Genomic DNA, 21,932 nt, shown 5'->3' with positions numbered 1-21,932 from the left:
GAGCATTGCTTAGGTTTCTGTGTGTGCTGGTCTGACTGCATGCCAAAACCAGCCACGATTCCCTGTTGGCCAGTGCTGCTGGTTGCCCACCAAATTGTGAAGATAATGTATGGCGAGCAGTCAGAGGGGGAAACACACACCCCATATAGATAGATAGATAGATAGATAGATAGATAGATAGATAGATAGATAGATAATTTTTTATATATATATATATATATATATATATATATATATATATATATATATATATAGTATTATTGTTAAGAAACGCAGGCTGGCACCATGACTTAAGTTGGATGAGATATTTTTAAAATAAAAAAATGCGCGTTTAGTGCTAAGGAAGCCCACAATCTGCACCTAGAAAAATGCAAATTCTGTGCCTTAAATAACGTATGTGAATCATGCAACTGGTAATGCCAATTTTGCATAAATCTGTTTTATTTGCACACCTGGTCTCATTTTTTTTTTAAACAGAGTGGGCTTTACTTTCTTTTAAGGCAAGCAACACAGAAGGAGAAGGAGAGGTGCAGGTGGGGAAAGGACTGGCGGCGTGTATGGGCAGAGGAAACCATGACCGGAAGCCATGAGGGAAGCCGTATAGGACACCTCATCTGGCCTCTCACACTTCCTCTTGCACATGGTGGAGACAAAACCTAGTTCCACAACGCAGAGGTGCAGAGAAATCCGAATGGCCCTATAATCCTGCTGTCCCTATCCAGAGAGAAGAGGGCACAGAGGCCCTTTGTGCGGGTGAGCAGAGAGAGAAGGGAGGCTGCTAGCCTTTTGCTCCTTGCCTCCTTCCTCCACACTGCCTCTGAGAAGTGAGGTGGCAGGCATGGGGAGGAAGTGGACGAGCCAGTTCCCACCTCCCTCACCTCACTAAGAGCCCATCACCCCAGGTTGCACCCTTCCACTGGAGCCAGTGAGTGGCAGAGGCCCTGCTGTTGAGGTCTTCATTCCAGGCCTGGGTGTATAGAACACTGAACTAGCTGGACCAGTGGTCTGACTCTGTATAAGGTAGCTTCCTTCTTGCCAAGGGCCATAGGAACGCCATTGGCCATTTGGAAAGTCTTTATTTCCTTCATTTGGAAATTCAATGCATTTCATGGCCGTTTGGAAGGAACCAGGGCTTTTCAGTTGGCATTCCCATGCCATTCATTTTAGTACATTCCCTAGAGTATCTGCTTTGTATGGGGAAGGTCCCAGGTTACCTCCCTGGCAGCATCTCCAAGATAGGGCTGAGAGAGACTCCTGCCTGCAAACCTTGGAGTAGCTGCTGCCAGTCTGGGTAGACAATACTGAGCTAGATGGACCAAGGTTCTCTGACAGCTCTAAGGCAGCTTCCGATGTTTCCCCGTAGTCTTCTCTTCTCCAGGCTAAACATACTTCGCTGCTTTAGCCATTCCTTGAGGCACTTGGTTTCCAGACCCTGACTGTCTTTGCTTCTTCAGGCGTCTGTAGCATAGTGATTAGACTAGGGCTGCCCCTTTTCAGCCTTCCTGCAGATGTTGGACTACAGCTCCCATCATTCTTGACTGTTAGTCATTGTAGCTATCGATGATGGGAGTTGAAATCTAAAAACACCGGCAGTGTCAAAAGTTGTGTAGCCCTGGCTTAGCGTGTTGGTCTAAGGAGACTCCGATTCAGATCTGCACTGCGATTCAGATTCGCCGATTCAGATTCGCAGATTCTGCGATTCAGATCTCCACTGCGATTCCGATTCAGACCTCTCACTGCGTGATGTTGGGCCAGCCATTCTGTCAGAAAGAAATGTAGGGTATCAGTGCAGTAAATAAATCCTACTCTTTCCCACCCCACCTTCTGTATACTCAGAGCACGATTGTGCCCCCCAGGAAGGGATTTGCACGCGGTGCCCTGATCACTGAAGGGAACACACTCAGCTGAGCCTTTGTCAGGCTCATCCCTTATGCAGCCTGCATCACGAGCGTGAAATCTCTTCTTCGGATCCACTTTTCATGGGTTTCATTATGCGCCCCAGGGTGCAAGGCAGCGCAGAACCAGACTCGAGGAGACGAGGCCCGAGTGCGTCCTAGCACAGCTCTCGCTATCCATGAGCAATAGATTCTTCTCAGGCTCCCCATACCTTTCCCATTTTAATTAGTTTCCAGTAGCAATTAGATCCAACCCTAGATAAATAATATCACTGCACATTTCATTATGCTAATGTGCAGGCAAGCGAATGCACGAGAACCTACACATGACGAACAAGTGCAATTTGAATGGAAGAATTGCCAGATTAGCTGGTGTGCGGGTGAGACAACGGTCAGTTTAGCAGGAGTTAGGGATGGATTAATCTTAATGCTAAGTATGCCATAGGGCCATTTCACATAGGCAAACCCCAGGTGTATTGCCTAGTGCACGTTCAGTAGGGAGCTGCCACCAACTCAACTGTGTGGTGAGTGACCCCGGCTGATCTGCAACTTTTCACTGCAGATCATTTCACAAGTTTAGGTGCAAGTTCAGTGTTAAGAATCAAAATAAACTTGCAATGTGTGAATTTGCCCTTCATCTTTGTCAAATGATGGTGACTAGTCCTTATCTTCCTGTATGCATGCCTGAGTGTAGAAATGCCACACAGATTATCACCACCAGGTTCTGTACTTGGGAGAAAAAAACACGCAAACATACATTTGTAGGTCTGCCTCAGGGATCAGTATGCATCTCGGATGGGGCAGGGAGCAACCCGAGGCTTTCCAGCAGAAGTGTAGTGGTCTTGGCAGCAACCCATGAACACACCACTGCTTGCCCATGCTAGCTGTGCCTGATGCATCAGCGCCCCATACACACTGATGCAGGGGGCATGGCCAGCCCCAGAAAGGGGGCGTGCACAACTCCTCTCTTCTTCCCGGCCATCATTTCATTTGCAGGCTGCGTGCTTTCTTTCCCTTCCTTGCAGTGAGGGAGCGAAAGAAAGAAATGGGTGAGGGTCCACGCATCATGTTCCAAACCAGCAAGTGCTTCATTCAGCTGGGGGCATGGGGGGTGGCATCCCCAGTGGCCTAGGAACTTTTGTCCTCTTTCTGCAATGGTGACTGTGCCCCTACTCTCCAGCTGTTGCTGGACTACAAGTCCCATCATCCCCAGCTGCAATAATTTCACAGGTCATGTTCAGCACTTATACAATCGATGTACAGTGTACACAGGTACCGATCAGTGTGCAGGTACAGTTATCCACATGTTCTGTTGAACTCTAGTATACACTTCCAGTCTGTTCACTTTTAAAATGAACAGAGGTGCAGCCACTCCTACAAAAACCCATACTAATACATGGGTACAGATACCTGAAGACAGGCATAGCATAATGTCTGAATAGGGCTAATGGGCAAGCAGAGAAATTAATATTGGGCAAGCACTAGCAATTTTCTTGCCCTTTGAGCCACAAAGGGTTAAACGTGCTTGAAGACCTGGTGAAAACTCCAGAGGCAGGTGTGAATCTGAAGAGCACTTCAGGGGCGGGCTGTCAGTGTCCTGTGTAGCTCTTTGTCTTTTGCAGAAACAAGTAAGTCAATTATTCCAAGTTTGCAAATAGCACAGTGGACGGCAGATTCAACTTCCCTGGTCCAGAACTTGGCTCATGCATTTCTTCTTCTTCTGTGCAGAATACACAGCCCGGTTGCTTGTGCCTAAGACTTGGACCAGTATACAGAGAACCTGTTTCTTGAAATCAAGAAATAGTGAGGAGTTTCTGTTCCACCGTCACTGCAGTTTAGAAGAAAAGAAAAAGGGAAATAATATTAATAAAACAAATTGCGCTCTGCAAAAACTTCCCTTTCTTACAGAGCTCAAATGAATGGGTACGTTCATTTGGTGCATTCAATTGATGTTTTGGATTCCATCTACCAGAGGAAGAAGTAGGGGAGATTAAAAGGTATTTATAGTCAAACATGCAAATGAACATTGCATCAACATTTGTTTAAGCTGAAGAAACAAAGTATGCAAATTCGGGAACCTTCCTTTGTTGTGTTCACCTTAAGCTGGTAGTCATGAGCCGAATCTCCGGTATCATGAAATCTGGGTGGTCAGTTCACAGCGTGGAGTTCTGATGCTGCTTCCTCGAAAACATCTTGAGCATGAGTTGACCAGGAATACCTATGGGCTTTCTGATTAATGGGCAATCTATAAACCTGAACAGACCCACTTTATATGGGTCTGAAGATTATTCACAGATTATTCTTGAACTCCGGCAGAATTCTCACGTGTTTTGGCTGGCACAAGATCCCCTTAGAATGGCAGGATTATTTTGCCTGTAGTGCAAATGGGTTTAATGTCTAGGTCTTCACTTAAAACAATAAAATAAATAAATAAATCTGAATTCTGTGCCCTGTATAATAAATAATGGAGGTTTTCATAAGTTCTCTTTCTGTCTCTGTGTCTCCCTCCCTCCCTCTCATAATTGTGTAATATGGTATGCTACTATTTTGTATAGCTAGTTCAGATTTTGCTAGTTGTAGGAAGAGGCCTGGAGCTTTGAAGGCTACTGAAGTCTCATCGTCAACCACAGGAAACCACAGAGGAAGGGCCGTAGCTCAGTAACAGAACACATGCTTTGCATGCAGAAGGTCTCAGTTTCAGTGGTCGGAGGCTGCTTCAGTTGTGCATCCCCTGGCAGCATCTTGATACGAAGCTGGGAACAACCCCTGCCTGAAATGGTTGACGGCTGCTGCCAGCCAGTGCAGGCAACGCTGAGCTAGATGGGCAGTGGTCTGACTCAGTAGGAGGCAACTTCATGTGTTCATATTTCAGCTACCTCTCTGGCTTTCTGAAGTCTCACCAGGCTCCCCCCATTTACAGTCAAAGGCACACCAGAAGCTTACTTCATGTTTGAAAGGTGAGATGGTCAGGCTCCCATTTTGCATCAGCAATAACGTAAAAGTGCCGATCATTTGGGTCTGTCTCAATGACCTCATGGATGTTATCTTGCACACACACCACACATCCATCAGGGCCACTGATGCTGGCATAAATAGTAACCACATTGTTGCGGTGACCCATGTGATTTGCATTTCACTCACGGCCAAAGGTGGCATGAGGACCTTAGCACAATTGCAGAAGTTCAGTGATGCTTTTGTTTCTGTTGCTTTCATTTAGAGGATGTCTCTGTGGACACAAATGTGTACTGGTTATTTCAGAATACAAATAAACAAATAAGGGGGTTGCTGTGGTGCATACTTCCCTTTGCTCAAACTGAAGTTGAAATAGAATAAAGGGGCAGCATATGTGCGTGTGGAGCTCACAGGATTGAGATACTTGGGATTGTCCCAAGACAGAGGCAGCCTTGTTCTCCTCCCTTGCATGTAGAGTAGGAAGTTTTCATTTCAGGGTTCCAGAAAGGGAGCTGTGATAATGCCTTGCAGCCCTTGATATAAACTCTTACATTCTGATCTCACAGATCAGTAGAGTGCATCAGATCCAGGGTAGTTGTGTTTAATTTATGGATTTATACCCTGGCTTTGTAGACCAGCATCATAGTTAAAAACATAAGGAGAGACCAAAGATTAATCACATCTAGCACTTTGCTTCCCATAGTGGCCAACCAGATGTCTGGGAAGCCCGTAAGCCGGACATGAACGCAGTTCCCCCCTCCTGCTGTTGCACCCCCCCTCAAAATAACTGTCTGGTATATTCAGAAGAATACTGCTCCTGAACCTGGAGGTTCCATTAAGCGATCATAGCTAATACCCATTTATAGAACTATTGCCCATGAATTTGTCCAGTCCCCCTTTAAATCCATTCGCCATTGTGGCAATGAGTTCTATAAATTAATTTAGCATTGTGTGAAGAAGGTCTTTTTTTTTTTTAACTGAGGGGGAGAAAAAGTTATTGTTAATCACTTTCTCCACACCATGCATATTTTTATAAACCTCTGTCACGTGCTCTTCCATCATAAAATCCTAGAATTTTAGAGCTGGAAGGGGTCTAGGAGGTCTTATAGGCGAGCCAACCCTGGTTCAGTGCAGGAAACTGCTGCAGCATCCCTGACCGACAGCTGTTCAGCCTTCCTTTGAAAACTTCTAGAGGAGGAGAACTCACCACTGCATGAGGCAGAGGGTTCCACAGTCAAACAGCTCTGATGTGATGGAATGCTATTTTCTGTTTGAGATTAACCTGTCAGAGGGCAGCAGCCTGGATGAACAACTTATTCCAGGCTTTCTTGGAGTATGTTCACGAGCGATTGCTTATCCTTGTCATTATTTGCACAAAGCAAACCATAAATCACTTTGCCTAATTTTTCTGCTCTGAAGTAAGGGAGGGAGGTGTTAGGAAAATAATCCAATCCCCAGGCACAGCTTCTCTTGCAGTGGCTTTCTCTCTCAAACCATTTTCCCTTTTTTCCCCCAGGAGGGAGGGGAGAATATCAGATTCAAGCCTCCTTCTGGTAATTTGTGGATGATACGGATTTGTTTCTTTGGGTTTGGGTGCCAATCTGTAATCTTCCAGCTTGATTCAACTATCAAGTATTGCTGCAGTTATTTGTCTCGTTGGATATTTAAAATGCCATCTGAAAAGGATGATTATATATTCCAGCAAGAGAGTCGGTATAATCAGATGAACTGAATCCAGTTTAAATGCAGTGCAGTTCTAGCCTGTCTTTCAGCAAGGAATCTGGTGGCAGCAACAGAATCAAATGCATTCAGCTCTGTTGTAAGGAAACAGAACTAAATGGGGTGCTTGAATTTGAGAGCAGGGAGTCGGGTGATAACGGCAGAGGAGGAGATCTTTGGAGGGGCGTCAGTGGCTTGGGACCAGGATGCCGTAGGGACCGTTTGCTCCCACACAAGCCTGTCCAGCTCTTAAGATCTGTCTCTGCGGCCCTTTTGCGCCTCTTACTTTCACAGGCGAGACACATAGCAAGCCGGAATAGGAGCTTCTTTGTGGTGGCACCCTGTGTCTGGAATGTTCTCTGCAGTGAGGTTTGCCTAGTGCTGCCTCTAATGTATTTCCAGAGCCAGGCAATTTTTAAAATTTGCATTTACTGAAATTTTATGAATATTAAAAAATACACGATATAATACACACATTTTGAAAAATTAACATCGATAATTAAAATGGAGCAGGGGCTGGGGGCAGCTTCTCCTCCCACCTCTTTTTCAGTCCACATAGAATTGGTTCTCTTAAGTACTAAGAGTTATTAAAACAGCTGTAGCCCCATGCTCTTCAAATGCACTGGCTGTCATACTGTTCAATGAGTGGTATGCCAGCCGAGTAACGTAACATTAGATTAAGCCCACTGGAAATCATGGACTTGCTCTTATGTAACATTTGCTCAACTTGCATGCACACAACGTTACCAGGCTGTTGCATGGTATGTCTGTCGCTGCTTTTTTGTAGCTGAATTTTGAATGTGTCTAAGAGAAGGCCTTTGAGTCCTGCCTCCCTCCCAGTTCTGACCTCAGGAAACTGCGAATTTGGAAATTGAATGACCCATAACTCTGACCTTTGCAGTGAACATGCACACTCATATGTACATAGCATGTGCACACGTGTTTGTGTGTTCACTGCAAAACTGTAAATCCAGAGTGCTGGACTAGGACCAGGGAGACCCGTGTTCAAATCCCCTTTCAGCCATGATACTTGCTAGGTGACTCTGGACCAGTCACTTCTCTCTCAGCCTAACCTACTTCAAAGGGTTGTTGTGAGGAGAAACTTAATTATGTAGCACACCGCTCTGGGCTCCTTGGAGGAAGACCGGGATATAAATGTTAAATACATACATACACACATACATACATACATACCCAAGTGTGAGTCCATTCTTCCTGGGAGAACTATTGTGTCCAGGGTGGTTCATAATATTCTCATTTTAAAAGCCTATAATTGCGACGAAGACTGGATTGGTGAGCAGTTAACTTCTCAAGCTTGGGTCCCCAGATGTTGTTGGACTACAACTCCCATCATTCCCAGCCACAATATACGAGGATAATGAGACTTGTACTCCAACAACATCTGCAGACCCAGGTTTGAGAACTTCTGATACCTAGGCTTGAGAACAAGCTTTCTGCTGAAGAAAGTGATTTCTTCATTAAGGGCCAATATGGAGATGGGCAGAACTGGAGCCCAGAATCCACAAACTTTCAAAGCAAAGCAAATCCTCTTGGGGTCATATCTAGTTCTGGTCACCATACCTCAAAACTATAGAACTGGAAAAGGTGCAGAAGAGGGCAACCAAGATGATCAGGGGCCTGAAGCACCTTCCTTACGAGGTAAGGCTACAACACCTGGGGCTTTTTAGTTTAGAAAAAAGACAGCTGCGGGGAAACATGATGTAGGTCTATACAATTATGCATGGTGTGGGGATAGAGTGGATAGAGAGAATTTTTTCTTCCTCTCTCATAACCCTAGAACCAGGGGTCATCCCATGAAACGGACCCATCCCATGAAACATGTTGCTTAGTGGAAGAGCATTATTATTGTTATTGTTAAATGTTTGTACCGCCTTTCATTAAAACAGCCTCGAGGCTGTTCACACAACAGTTAAAATAAGACTTCAACAATTTCACAATTAAAATACCAGCTAGAATATAGCTGCATGCAAAAGGTCCCCGGTTCAACCTCTGGCATCTCCAGGTAGGACTGGGAAATACCTGGGAAGGTATACCAGTCAGTGTAGATAAAATGACAGAGCAAGGTAGAGTGCCCATACTGCTTCTAGGGCTAAAGGAAGCTCAGACTTTCTCCTCTCAACACCTGCTGTGTTTTAGCTAGGAGAGCACAAGAAGGTCTGCAGCTTCCTTCTGCTCATCACTGCGGCTTCTCAGCTGGGGCGCTAAAAGGCTCTCAGATATACAGTGGTCCCTCGACCTACGAACTACTCGACTTACGATGTTTTTGAGGTACGAATGACAAAAAAGACTGGAAGTCGTTGCCGTTTTAGATGCGGCTTACTCGACCTACGAATTTTTAGATGCGGCTTCCTCGACTTACGAATGTTTTCAGACCTCCGTGTATGCGCCCTTCGACTTACGAAAATTTCGACCTCCGAACGTGCGTTCAGAACGGATTAACATCATAAGTCGAGGGACCACTGTATCAGGAAGAAGTGTGGTGTGTGTGTTTGTGTTGTATTTCCTGCTTTTCTGCTTGTGTGATAATTTGCGGAAGAACATTTTCACACCTCTTGTGAAGGAGATGCCCAGGCTTTTTTCCAGGTGCACCATTTCCCCATAGGGCAGGGATTCTTAACCTGGGTCCATGGACCCCCTGGCGGTCCATGGGGCGGACTCAGGTGCTCCATGGAAAATCATTGCTGCACTGAATTTAATTTGCTTGCTGGGGAGCTAGAAGAAAGTTATTGAAAATAGCTTTCCTGGGTACTTTTTTCCTCTGATTTTTACTGCAAATAAAATATATGAATGGGCTAGGCATTTATTTGATTCTCTGCTGCTGCTCTTTACAGTCTGTACTGCTTTTATGCCTTTGTTTTAAATTTTTAATCAGATTTGTTTAATATTTTTTTTACTTAATATTTTAATTGTGTCTTTTTTACCATCTTGTGTTTAAATTTTTTTGCTGTAAACCGCCTTGGGATTGCTTTAATGAAAGGCGGTATATAAATTTAACAATCAATCAATCAATCAATCAATCAATACCATATTTATCCAAATACAAGAGGACTCTGAAATTAAATTAAATACTGGTGCAGTGGAGAAATGACTTGACTAGCAAGCCAGAGGTTGCTGGTTCAAATCCCCGCTGGTATATTTGCCAGACTATGGGAAACACCTATATCGGGCAGCAGCGATATAGGAAGATGCCGAAAGGCATAATCTCATACTGCGCTGGAGGAGGCAATGGGAGATGGCTCCTGTATTCTACCAAAGACAACCACAAGGCTCTATGGTTGCCAGGAGTCGACACCGACTCGACGGCACACTTTACCTTTACAGGTGTGAGGGCTTGGCCGCTGCTGGCCCTCAGTCTAAGCATTCACTGCCTCTAAAATAAGGTCTTTAGCTTGCATGACAGGTTCCACTCCCAGGCACTGTCTTTCAAAAACAGTATCAAAACTCAGTAGTGTGGTAAATAAAATGGGTTGGTAGGTGTGAGGTGGGACTAAAATGACAGACAAAGACACTAGTAAAATAGTGTAAAAACAAGAACAGGCCTACTAGAATAAAAGGTTGCAAAAATGCAATAAACTAGGAACAAATGTTGAAAAGTTCAGTTGGCAAGGGTACAAAGTTCAAAATGCAAAACAAACAAATTTGCTGGCCCTCTCTTCCAAGGCCTAGCAGGTTCTAGTAGGACCAGCTCCCTCACTGCTACCTTCCCTAGTAGTTTCAGCCCAACCTGGCAGGGCTAGAAGTTTTCCACACCAGGCTTTTAGTTTGCATGTGTGTTCACATATTGGCCAAATTTACCCCGAAGACCCTGTGAGCTATCAGGGAGCACTTCACACACAATTCGGGTTTTTCATCCCGTGTTAGAGTGTATGTATACCCAATGTATACCCTGAGTAAAAAATCAGGGTTAAGTTGGTCGTGAGAAGCGGCGGGATCTTCGCAGATGCCTAAGGGGGGGTTGTCTGGCTAACCCCCTTAACCAACCCAGCTTTTAGCCAAGGTTAAGGGTGCTCTTGCTGCCTTACCCCGGTTACCTGGTATTGTGTGGGATGGGCGCATAGAGCGCCTGTCTGATGGGGGAATCCCCAATGCAACTGTGCCACGTGTTGCATTGAGGGATGCCTGCTAACTGGGCAAAGAGGCACCTTTTACCGTGGTGATTCTCTTTATTTAGCAGGGGGAGAGTAACTAGCCCTATCCACCCCCTGCACAATACCTCCAGTGACTGTTGCTGGTGTCTGTCTTATGTTTCTTTTTAGATTTTGAGCCCTTTGGGGACAGGGAGCCATCTTATTTGTTTGTTATTTCTCTGTGTAAATCGCCCTGAGCCATTTTTGGAACAGCGGTATAGAAATCAAATTATTAATTAATTATTTAATTTAAAAGGCACCTTTTTGCTCAGCATATAAATGGGGTGGCATTCCATGGGAAACACTAGAAGAGCTGAGGGGTCCTTGGGTGCAAAATGATGAAGAACCCCTGCCATAGAGATATCTGTGGTTAGGGTTGCCATATTCTGGCTTTCCAAATCCAGGTGCCTAATTTGCATATTATGTAAATTGGCTTGAAAATAATTTTTGAGCAGAATAGTGACTGCACATTTTGCTCCATAACTCCTCATCTACAAGGGCTAGAGCTTAGCTTTTTCCTATCTATCTATCTATCTATCTATCTATCTATCTATCTATGTATCTATCTATCTATCTATCTATCTATCTATCTATCTAATGAAAGCTGAAATCTGGGCAAATACAGGTGAGCTAAGCAATCTGGGTGAGATGCGTAAAATCCGGGTGAAACCCGGAATTTCAGGAGGCATAGCAGCTCAAACTGTGACACACACGGATGAAATATTTCCTTGGATGTACTCTGTATTGCGTGTACTCTATATTGGCCTCATCCTGACCAATTCAGCCACTGGTCACAGGCAGTTACAGCAAGATAACCTGGGTTGCTGTTTCTCCTGGTCTAGTCGTCCTTTGGGCACAAGACCACAAGTTCCTTGAACAAATAGCGTGAGGTTTGACCTTGTGGGATTTCAGTTTTGTCGGTCGAGTTTCTCCTGCCTTTTGTTTAGGTGCAATCCTGCCACAAATAAGGGGCAGGAGAGTAAAAGGATATAGGGGGCAGAATCATAGGGAGAAAAATAGGAAACAATTGGCAATTTTTTTTGGGGGGGGGGAATAGTGCCTGAGAACCAGCGACAGTAGTTCTGAACTTCTCCTACCACTCTGTAATTACCGGCTGCATTTATAAAGTGAATGATTAACTCAATTGTCCCTAATGGCCAGCAGGTAAATACATAATTATAGGCTGTTGAAACAAGGTTATTGTTTACCTGATTGTCGGGCACCTGCTTTGAAGGACCTTTGATCTAGCAGGTCGGGGCTCAGGTGAGACATCTGAGCTGCAAAGGTTCATTGACCGAGGTTCAGGCTGGGTGGGGCAGGGCCCCATTATGGCTTCTCCGGGAAGCTGTTAGACGCAGCCATCATTCTGGTTTCTGCTTCTGAGTGCAACTGTACTTCTCAGAATAGGGGTGACTCACCTGGAGAGACACCCATCCATTTAAAACAGTAAATCTCAAACCTTATCAGAAGGAGACTTGAAAATACACATGACCTCTTGTTACATGTATGTTTCTTCTGATGTTGTCTTTTGTAAACCAAAAGTAGGTTAGGGAGCAGAGAAGCAGCAGGTGGCTGTGTGTGTGTGTGTGTGTTTAACTCATTTCCCTCTGGCCATCTTTCTGTTCAAAATGGCTGCTTTTAGACCACTATTTTGCAAAGTTGTTACAATATTATAATGTATTTATTTATTTCCTAAATTTATAAGCCACCTAATAAATTTCTCTAGGTGGTTTACCTAAAATTCAAAAAAATCTAAAAACCAACCAACAATAAAAAATTAAAACAGTAAAAAAGAAAATCAAAACAATATATAGGAAAAAAACAACAACAATTAAAATCCTGAAGAAACAGGCATGTTTTGAGAGCTTTCTTAAAGGCTGCCAGAGACAGGGAAGCTTTTATTCCGATAGGAAGTGCATTCCAAAGTCCTGGGCTGGCCATAGAGAAATCCGGGTTGTGAGTCACCACCAGTGGCAACCACAACTGGACCTCTGCTGATGATCTCAGTAGGTGTGCTTTGTTTACTGTGCTTTATTGCACTATGTGGCAGGGCTGCACAACTTTGGCCCTCATTGTTGGACTACCGTTCCCATCATCCCTGACTCTTGGCCACTGTAGACATGATGGGAGATGTGGTCCAACAACAGCTGGAGAACCAAAGTTTTTCACCCCCGCTGTACTCTGTGGGACTGCAAGCTGCTCTGAGAATTCTCCTGAAAAGTGGATGATGACATAAATAAATAGATAAATGATACAGTCCCCAGGTGGCAAAGCAAGTGCAGGGGAGTGGGGGGAGCTTTAGTCAGAGTGATGTAATGGTTGGATTACAGCTGAGAACCAGTTTCGAATCCTCACTCAGAAATGTCACAGAGAAGCATACATGCAACTTGCATGTCATGTGTACTTTCAGCCTTGGCAGAGAGGGCCATGGCTCAGTGGAAGGATATCTGCCTTGCACACACAGAAGGTCCCAGTTTTGATCCTAGCAACTCCAGGTAGGACTGGGAAAGCCTGAAATCTTGGAGAGCGGCTGCCAGTTAGAGTAGACAATACTGAGTTAGATGGACTAAGGGTCTGACTCAGCGTATGGCACCTTCCTGTGTTCCTAACCCGAGTCTTTCCTAAGTCAAGCTGATGGCCAAGTTGGATCACAGGGTTTCTTTTTTGCTTTGTGTGGGAATAAACAGACTTTGTGCCAAGTCCATTTTGGGCATGCAGAGGAGGGCAACGTTGAAAGGGAAGGTCATGGTTTTAGGGGCTCTTGAGTGCTCTGGGTATGGTTTTGGATATGTATTGTCCACCTGCAGTATAGCGGAGCACTAGAGGCATCTGTGGATGCACTCAGAAGGCCCAGGAGCCTGACTGTGGCATATAGCACCACATCCCAAATGTGCTTTGCAGTCTTCAGAGGAGGTGTTGCTGGCAGTTTCCTTTTTAATGATGGTATGCTAGATCTCAGGCCTTCTCTGTGGTGGCACCCTTCACATTTAGACTTTGTTCGCCAGAGAAGGGTACTGCCCTGAACCTTTGCAGGCTAGCCAAGGTCTTCCTCAGATGTGTGGGTTTCCCAGAAAATTTCCAGTTTGGAAATTTCCGGGGGGAAATGTCTGGACATTTCAAAAGGAGGTTTCCCAGGCAAATATTTCTCATTTGTACAATGTTTGTAAAATTTGTATAATTTTTCCATAGAATATTTTACTATGCAGATTTCCCTGATGCTGTGAATAAATTGTGATCTGATTTAATATGTTATTTGACCTCTGTAGTTAGTTTTTAAAAAACCCTACCATTTTACCCTCCTGTTTAAAAATCCGTAAAACCTGTATGTTCTCTCTCACATACTTTCTAGGGATAATCACCTGCAAAACATTGTTCACAACTTAAAAATGGCCAAGCTTGCCCTAATATTGCACTGACATCCATTACTAGCACATTATGAAACAGTGAACTTTAGAAATGGAAAATTTCCCACAGAAAAATAAAGTGAAGGAAAATTTATTGGAAATTTTTGGAAAAAAATCAGCCTTTGGTTGTCCTTCTCAGGCAGGCATTTGTGTTCCTGTATTAAGAAACATTGCTAATCTACTTTCTGGTTTTAATTTTATTTTAAATCCTGTGTTTTGCAAATGGTATGATCTGCTGCTCTTGATATTGTTTTGAATTATTTTTATGGCCAATATTTTTTAAGCAGTGGTCTGAGCTTTGCAGGGTAGAAATAAATCGTGTATGTACATGCAGGGCTCCACAAATTCACTTTCCTTATCGATATTATACAGCCAGGTTCCTTCCCTACTCCCCAGCAAGCACGAAGCAGAGTGTGCCAGGGTGGGCTACAAAATCTGTGGACATCTTAATGTGTGTGTCAGATCTTTACTCCTGTGTAGCCCTGTGGCTTGCCACCTGATTCAAGAGACATGGGGCGAAACCATGTGTGCCGTGTACTGTGCACTAGTGACTCCATCTTGTAGGGTCAAGGGCTGGGAGTATATATCGGAGCAGATGGAGTGTGTGAGGTGGGAATCTCAACATGGAGGCGTTTATTGGGTTTAAGGTGTAGTTTTGCCCTATGTGATAATAAGAACAATTGCAGTAGTATTCTCTCTCATGTTCATAGATCCATAGAGAAACAAAGCAACCTGTGTGTGGCTGAGTGGCTCAAGTTAAGCACGAAGGTGGCTGCAAGAGCCCAGAGTTCCTTGTTTGTTCTGACAGGCACGGATTGTTATCACAGAACAATTTTGGAATATTACCTGTCAGATGTCTAAGCAAGTTTCTAGCACACTTCTTTCCTTTGTTACACTGCTAAGAATCTTTCCAATTTCCCTTCACTTTTTATCATTTTTCATGCTTTTAAAAAAATGATCTTGTTTACATTTCCCGTGATTGAGGCATTCATTGATAAATTGGTGGCTTTTGATTAATTAATGCTTTCAGCCTTCTGCTTACGCCTGTGTAATCGATTTCTCATTTGCCTGAGGAGCGTCTGTGAGGATTTTGTTCTGTGTTGAATTTCTGCCACCATATCTGAATTCTAACCCTTTTCCAGCCCCCCTCTGCCCCACACCCTGGTTTGAATGCAAAAGGGACAGCTTTCAGCCTTCCTTCCCCAACACCACGCCCTGGCTCTAAGCCTTTAAAAATTACTTCCAGACTGACAAATTAACTTGCCAACTTGGAGACAGAAGTTGGGGGGAGGGAGGGGTTGATAGCCAAACCACGTGAAGCCCAATAACAGAATGACAGTTGATTGGCAGCTGTGCTATGCTTCTGAGGGACAGCACAATCCATCTCTGTTTTGCCAAGCTCAGAACTGTTTCTTGTTAATAGAGTTTCCCCCCCAACCCCTCTTTCTTTTAAGGAGCAAGAAATAATATAAAGAAATATCCCTCGCTCTCAATCACTTTCTGCAGCTCCTAGAATTGTTGGAGCTGGCATATGCGGAAATCAATTTGAGCTGAACCAGAGGCTTTTGTGGATATTAAAGTGCCCTTCATTTTCTTACAAATGTACCTATGTGAATAAAGCGGGTGTGTCCATGCCAGGGCATGTCTACACTGCGAATTTGAACCAGTTTTGCTGGCATGATCCCCACTGTTTCCCCAGAATGTCTAGGGCATCAGTGACTCCTCAGCTTGAACCTAAAATCTCATGGCCTTGAGGCTTGAGCCTAAGTTGACGATCCATTTTGGAACACAGGAACATCGGAAGCTGCCATATACTGAGTCAGGCCGTTGGTCTATCTAGCTCAGTATTGTCTTCACAGAATGGCAGCGGCTTCTCCGAGGTCGCAGGCAGGAATCTCTCTCAGTCCTATCTTGGAGAAGCTAGAGAGGGAACTTGAAACCTTCTGCTCTTCCCAGAGCAGCTCCATTATCCCCTAAGGGGAATATCTTACAGTGCTCACACATCAAGTCTCCTATTCATATGCAACCAGGGTGGACCCTGCTTAGCTAAGGGGACAAGTCATGCTTGCTACCACAAGACCAGCTCTCCTCTCTTTGTCTAGTATACACTTTAGGCCTCTTCAGGCACAGCAGGGAACAGAGGTATGCAACATTAGCTCTTCCAATTGGCAGGCAGTATTGAGCCTGTACATTAGCCAGGCTTGGCATAAATACTAGGATTCATGGCCTGCTCCCCCCCCCACCCCCCCCCCACCCCGCCGCTGGTCAGCCAAACAATATCTTCTGCCTGCTTTACTTCAGGCTCCAGATTCCATCCCCAGTCACTGATGGAGAAAACACCACCCAGATCTAGATTGGGGGGTATCTCTGCTCAGCCCTCGTCTGGGCCTGACCCAATAAAATAACAGAACCATAGGATTTTGAGTTGGAAGGGACCTTGGGGTCTTTTAGTCTGTCAGTGCTAGAATCTGCTGCAGCATCCATAAAAGATGGCTGTCCAGCCTGTATTTGAAAACCTCCAACGAAGGAGAGCCCAGCATAGCATGAGGCAGACTGTTCCACTGTCAAACAGGAAATGCCTCCTAATGTCTACTGCAAATCTGCTTCCTTGTAATCTCAACTGAGTGGTTCAGGTCCTGCTCTCAGGAGCAATAGAGAAGCAGTCTACTCCTTCTGTGTGACAGAGCTTCAGAGATTTAAATACGGCTATCATAGCCACCCTTATTCTCCTCTTTTCCAGGCTAAACATACCTGCACTTCCAGCTGTTCCTCATAGGACTTAGTTTCCAGACCCCTCAAAATTATTATTTAGTTCAGTTAAATTAGTTTATTGATATATATCCCACCTTTCTCCCCAGAAGTGCACTCAGGGAGGCTTATATGCGAGTAAAATGGCACTATATTAACAAAGTACTGATAATGTTAACAAAACAAATCATCACAGATGGAAATTTAATTCTTGTCTTATTTCTTTATGCTTTGTGAAAAAATGTGAAACAGAGAAAATTTGGTGGGAGGATTGGTTGTTTTCAGATTGCAAGGTATCCTGAGCCTTTTGGGCAAGATAAAAATCTCAATAAATCCAGAAATAAATAAAACACCATTTGACAGTACCACAGTGCTCCTTAGTGGAAGCTGTTCCACACATTCAACTGCAAGTTATCAAGTGTGAGGGACATCAAAGAATGTATGAAATTACTTTAAAAGCAGGGGCAGGATATTTTATTCATTTAAGAATGATATCACACTATTTATCAAGGATACTGTAGCAATGTACAATTAAAACTATGAAAATGTAGATTAAGCAGGATAGAAGCAAATGAGACAGATCTACCAAGCAAGTATGCAGCAAGGAATTCAGATTACCAAAGGCCTCCTGGAAAAGCCAAGGTTTTAAATGTTTCTGGAAAAACAGCAGAGAGGTAGCCGTCTGAAATTCTCCCAAAAAGGAATTCCAAAGTTTTGGTGCTGCCTCTAAGAAGGCCCTGCTGCTGCTGAAGACCATTGTGGCCCCCATGTGAGATAGAATTGAGAGATGGACTTCATTTTCCAGTTTCAACCAGACCACAGCAAGACTTTTTGAGGGTTGGTCTGGTTGTAATTGGAGAGTATCAAATTTTTAGATATTGCTGATGGCAGATTTATTTTTATTTTGCAGTGTTTTATATTTGTTTTTATTGCTCTGATCTAATTCTATGTTTTGTGTTGTATACTGCCTTGAGGATGATGGTGCAAGGCGATTGGAACATTTTTTTTTTAAAGTAAACAAATACGTCTGAAGGTTTGAAGTGCTCGGGAGACTTGTATGGGAGGAGATGTTCCCTGAAATCAACAGGACCGAACCTGTTTAGGGCTTCATGGTGGGGTTTGTGATTATTTAGCAAAGCGCCAAGGAAGCTACCACTTTAGTTAAAGAGTGCAGAGTTTAATTGTTTCAGCTATTTAAGGAACAACCATGGAGACCACTGTAGAGTCTAAACTGAATTGGTTTATTGGTGAAGTACATTTGTCTATCATGCCAGAGGTTGCCGGTTCGAATCCCCCCTGGTATGTTTCCCAGACTATGGGAAACACCTGTATCGGGCAGCAGTGATATAGGAAGATGCTGAAAGGCATCATCTCATACTGCGCAGAGGAGGCAATGGTAAACCCCTCCTGTATTCTACCAAAGACAACCACAGGGCTCTGTGGTCACCAGGAGTTGACACTGACTCGGCAGCACACTTTACCTTTACAATTGAGATAGGAAAGACCTATCCTGTCTATTAGCTACATAATGAATAAGTAGGGAGAGAGGAAGAGATGTCCCCATCTTCTCTCTAGGAGGAAAGGAAGAGGACTGATTCACTACAGAAAGTACCTGAGGAGTCAAAGCAGGGGTAGAGGCAGACTGGGACAGGTAAGGAGACCCTCACGAACTACCAATGCCCCTAGTGGTCATTAGGAGAGTCGGCGCAAAAGGTCGATGCACTGGAACTCCGTCTCCAGCACTTCAAAGGCAAAGTCATCACAGTATAAGTGTCATAGAACTCATCCAGCCTTCCCGCAACTTTTCCTTTTTTAAATGTTCAAACGGGATGACAGGCCCACAGAGCAGTTGCCACATGGTTGCAGAATAGCGATGTGCGCGCTAATGGAAGAGCTTTAGTGGTCCAGATGCAGCCTGCAGTCTTCATGTTGCCCACCCCTGCTTTGAAGACAAATAAAGCACTGAGCTCAGTGAGATTTACTGCCTAATGTGCATTCTTAATCCCTACAGCCCCCAATAACCAGCTATAATAATACATTCTGGGGGTTAATCGGCAAGTGTCCCTTCAGTTATCGTTACTCTTACTGGTCACTGTGACTCATTGAAGAGTAAAATTCCTGGAGGACAGGTCTGTCATTAGCTATTAATCATGGTGGGTATATGTATCAGGAGCAGTATACCTCAGAATACCAGTTGCTGGGGAGCAACAGTGGCAATGGGCCTGGCTTGTAGGTTTACCTGAGGGGATGATCTGTCAGTCTACTGTGGGAAGCAGGATGCTGGACTCCTTCAGCCTTTGGTATGATCCAACAGGGCTTTTTTATTTCTTTATATCCTATTATTAGATCTGTTCAATTATCAATTATTTGTTCATGACCTTCTGTGAGCAACAGAAACATACAATGTGACGCACACCTGGCATCTGGTTCAAACCATTCTTCTTTCTCCTTGTCAGTCATGCTTTCAGGTTTTAATAGAGTGCTTTAAATAATTTAAATCAAGACGACACCAGGATTGGGATACCGGACCAGTGGGACCCTTCTTCACGTTTCAGTTAAGACACAGGTTCACTGGGCTGGATCCTTACATCTTCTCTTTCCTCTGTTTGTTTGCTTCTTTCCTTTCCTTTGTCTTTCTCTTCTTTACCTGTTTCCAGGATATTTCTTGTACTATTCTTTATCTTGTCTTTACAAATAACTTTTTTCAAGAGGGTGCAGAGGGATGGCTTGGATTGGGGGAAGGCGAGCCTACTGCTTACCCCTGCACTGTGGCTCCAATCCAAATTACTCCCCTCTCCCCTGCTGTTGTTAGACATGAAGGGGATAACACAGAGATGTGGGGTGGGAAATTTCCCCATATTTCCCATATTTATTTTCATGGAAATTTTTCCATTTTTTAAATTTTTTCCTTGGCTACCTGAAAAACATTTGAGATACTGTGAGGGGAAATTAATATAGTGCAGGCTGGGTATTTTTACTGTATAAATAGGTCAAATAACATGCCATATCAGATAACAGTCTGTCTATGACATCAGGAAAATTTGTACAGTAATTCTTTGGGGGAAAATTAATGCAAATTTTATACAAATGAGAGTGGAATTCATACGGGGAAAATTTCCAATTCAAAATTTTCCAGAAAACCCACATTACTGGTAGTACCGCCCATAAATTTCCCCTTCCATAGTTAATAGCAGCTTTAGGAGAGGCTATATAAGTTAAGAAACTGGTATAACAGCATGGGGAAACATTTAACACACACTGCCACATGTCATGATTGCAATCCAGATCTCTCCCCTACCCAGTTGCAGCTTTTTGAAAAAGGAGACAGCACTGGGAGTTTCGGTCACAAAATATATTTTTTTAAAAAAATATTTTATTTTATTTTATTTTATTTTATTTTATACCACCTGACTCCAAAGGCTCCAGGGGATTCACAAAAACAAAGTCAAACAAAACCAACTATTAAAACAGACATTCAAAAAATTAAAACTTTCAAAAATTACAGCAATTTAAAAAATCTAAATAACAATTAAAATTTAAAGTATTCAGAGAAAATTTAAAGTATTCAGAGATAACTAAAAACCTGGCTAAAAAAACGTGTCTTAAGGGCTCTTTGGAAGGCTGGTAAAGATGTTAAACCAGGAATATCTACAGGGAGTTACAGCCTAAGCAACTACAGCCTAAGAGCAACTGCTCCCAAGTCAGATGAGCTGGTGGTATTTGGAGACAGACCTCCCTCGATGATCTTAATGTGTGGTGGAGATCATGCAGAAGGAGGCGCTCTCCCAGGTAACCGAATCCTAAGCCAGGCTACCGGATATCTAGTTTGGCTCCAAGAAACTGAAAGTGTTCCTTATTTTTTAAGTGTTTTTGCTTCAATGACTCTCTTTTAAGATGAATGAATGAATGCATGCATGAACATCATGGGCACTGGCCTTTTTTTATACAGGCGCTCCCCGACCTACAAATAAATACCTGACTTACAAACCACCCATACTTACAAAGAAAGTGTCATAATATATTAAAGTAATTAACTCCCCAATTTACAAACGCCCATTCATAGATACAAACAAATCATCCCTCAAAGGAACTATATGTGTTCTGAGTTATGAACATCCAACTTACAAATGAACCTTTGGAACACAACCTGTTTGTAAGTTGGGGACTCCCCTGTACACTTGAGGCTAATTCAGATATATAGATATATAGATAGTACTGCCCTCACAATTTTCACACCCAGCTGGTTATCTGATAATTTTACCTCCTGCCTCCCATTGAAAATTGCACCTTACCATAACAGAGGGAAAGCTAGTTGTTAAGTTTCTTGCACATTTCCTTAAGCACTGCAAACAAATTCTGAATAATAGTTATTCTTACAATGATGTTTATTGTTTCTTTATTTACATGCAGCTTTTCTTATGTAGTTCAATACAGTGAGCAATACAGTAAGGAATAAAATTTCAGTTAAAATAATCTAAAATATATGTTACCAAATATTGAAAAACAATCTGTTTATAACCTTTTTTAAAATTAAAAAGCATTGCAAACTTACCAACAATGGGAAAGCCTTGACTTTCTTCCTAGACTGAAGCTGTGTTGGATGTCTGCAGGTCTTTCCAGGAAAGTAATTTTTAAAGAATTGTAAAATAGCTTTGTGAATTCATTGACTCTCTTCATTGACCTGGGTTGTTGCCAAGCTGGACTTCTTGTTGAAAGCAAAGGCTGTTTATTAAGTGTTGCACCTTACTGAAGGATCTGTATCTCTGTTCCTTGATCGTAGTGTTTAAATGAAATGGCATCTTGCCTTAAGGTGTGGTCGAACTGAGCTAAGAACTCATTCATTGCACAGTACATATGGAATATCTCTATCATCGGATATGTTGCCATTTTGCTGAAGTGAAACAATGTCATCATTGCTACTATAATTATCCATAAATATTATATTAACTGCAAGCGTTAATCATTCGATTAATTAATGAAAACTTTAGTTAGTTTGTGGGGAACAGTGTTGTTCGGCAGTGATAAGATAGAGGGATATTGAGATTATTTTGGTGCAGTGTGATATT

The 21,932-nt window shown here is 43.3% G+C and overlaps 1 protein-coding gene and 1 long non-coding RNA gene across 8 annotated transcripts in view; one reads left to right on the top strand and one right to left on the bottom strand.

Moving 5' to 3' along the window:
• The window catches only part of BCL11A (BCL11 transcription factor A), a 213,068-nt gene that overhangs the window by 145,090 nt on the left and 46,046 nt on the right, over window positions 1–21,932 (top strand). The window lies entirely within an intron of this gene.
• Window positions 705–21,665, bottom strand: LOC128323546 (uncharacterized). Its single transcript, XR_008306343.1, has 3 exons — window positions 21,419–21,665; window positions 2,653–3,723; window positions 705–1,760 (listed from the first exon to the last, which is right to left on the bottom strand). It is a non-coding gene; the product is annotated as an uncharacterized LOC128323546 (long non-coding RNA).

This window comes from Hemicordylus capensis, chromosome 1, assembly GCF_027244095.1.
Source record: "Hemicordylus capensis ecotype Gifberg chromosome 1, rHemCap1.1.pri, whole genome shotgun sequence".
NCBI lineage: Eukaryota > Metazoa > Chordata > Lepidosauria > Squamata > Cordylidae > Hemicordylus > Hemicordylus capensis.
This window is presented reverse-complemented; position numbering and strand designations above follow the sequence as displayed.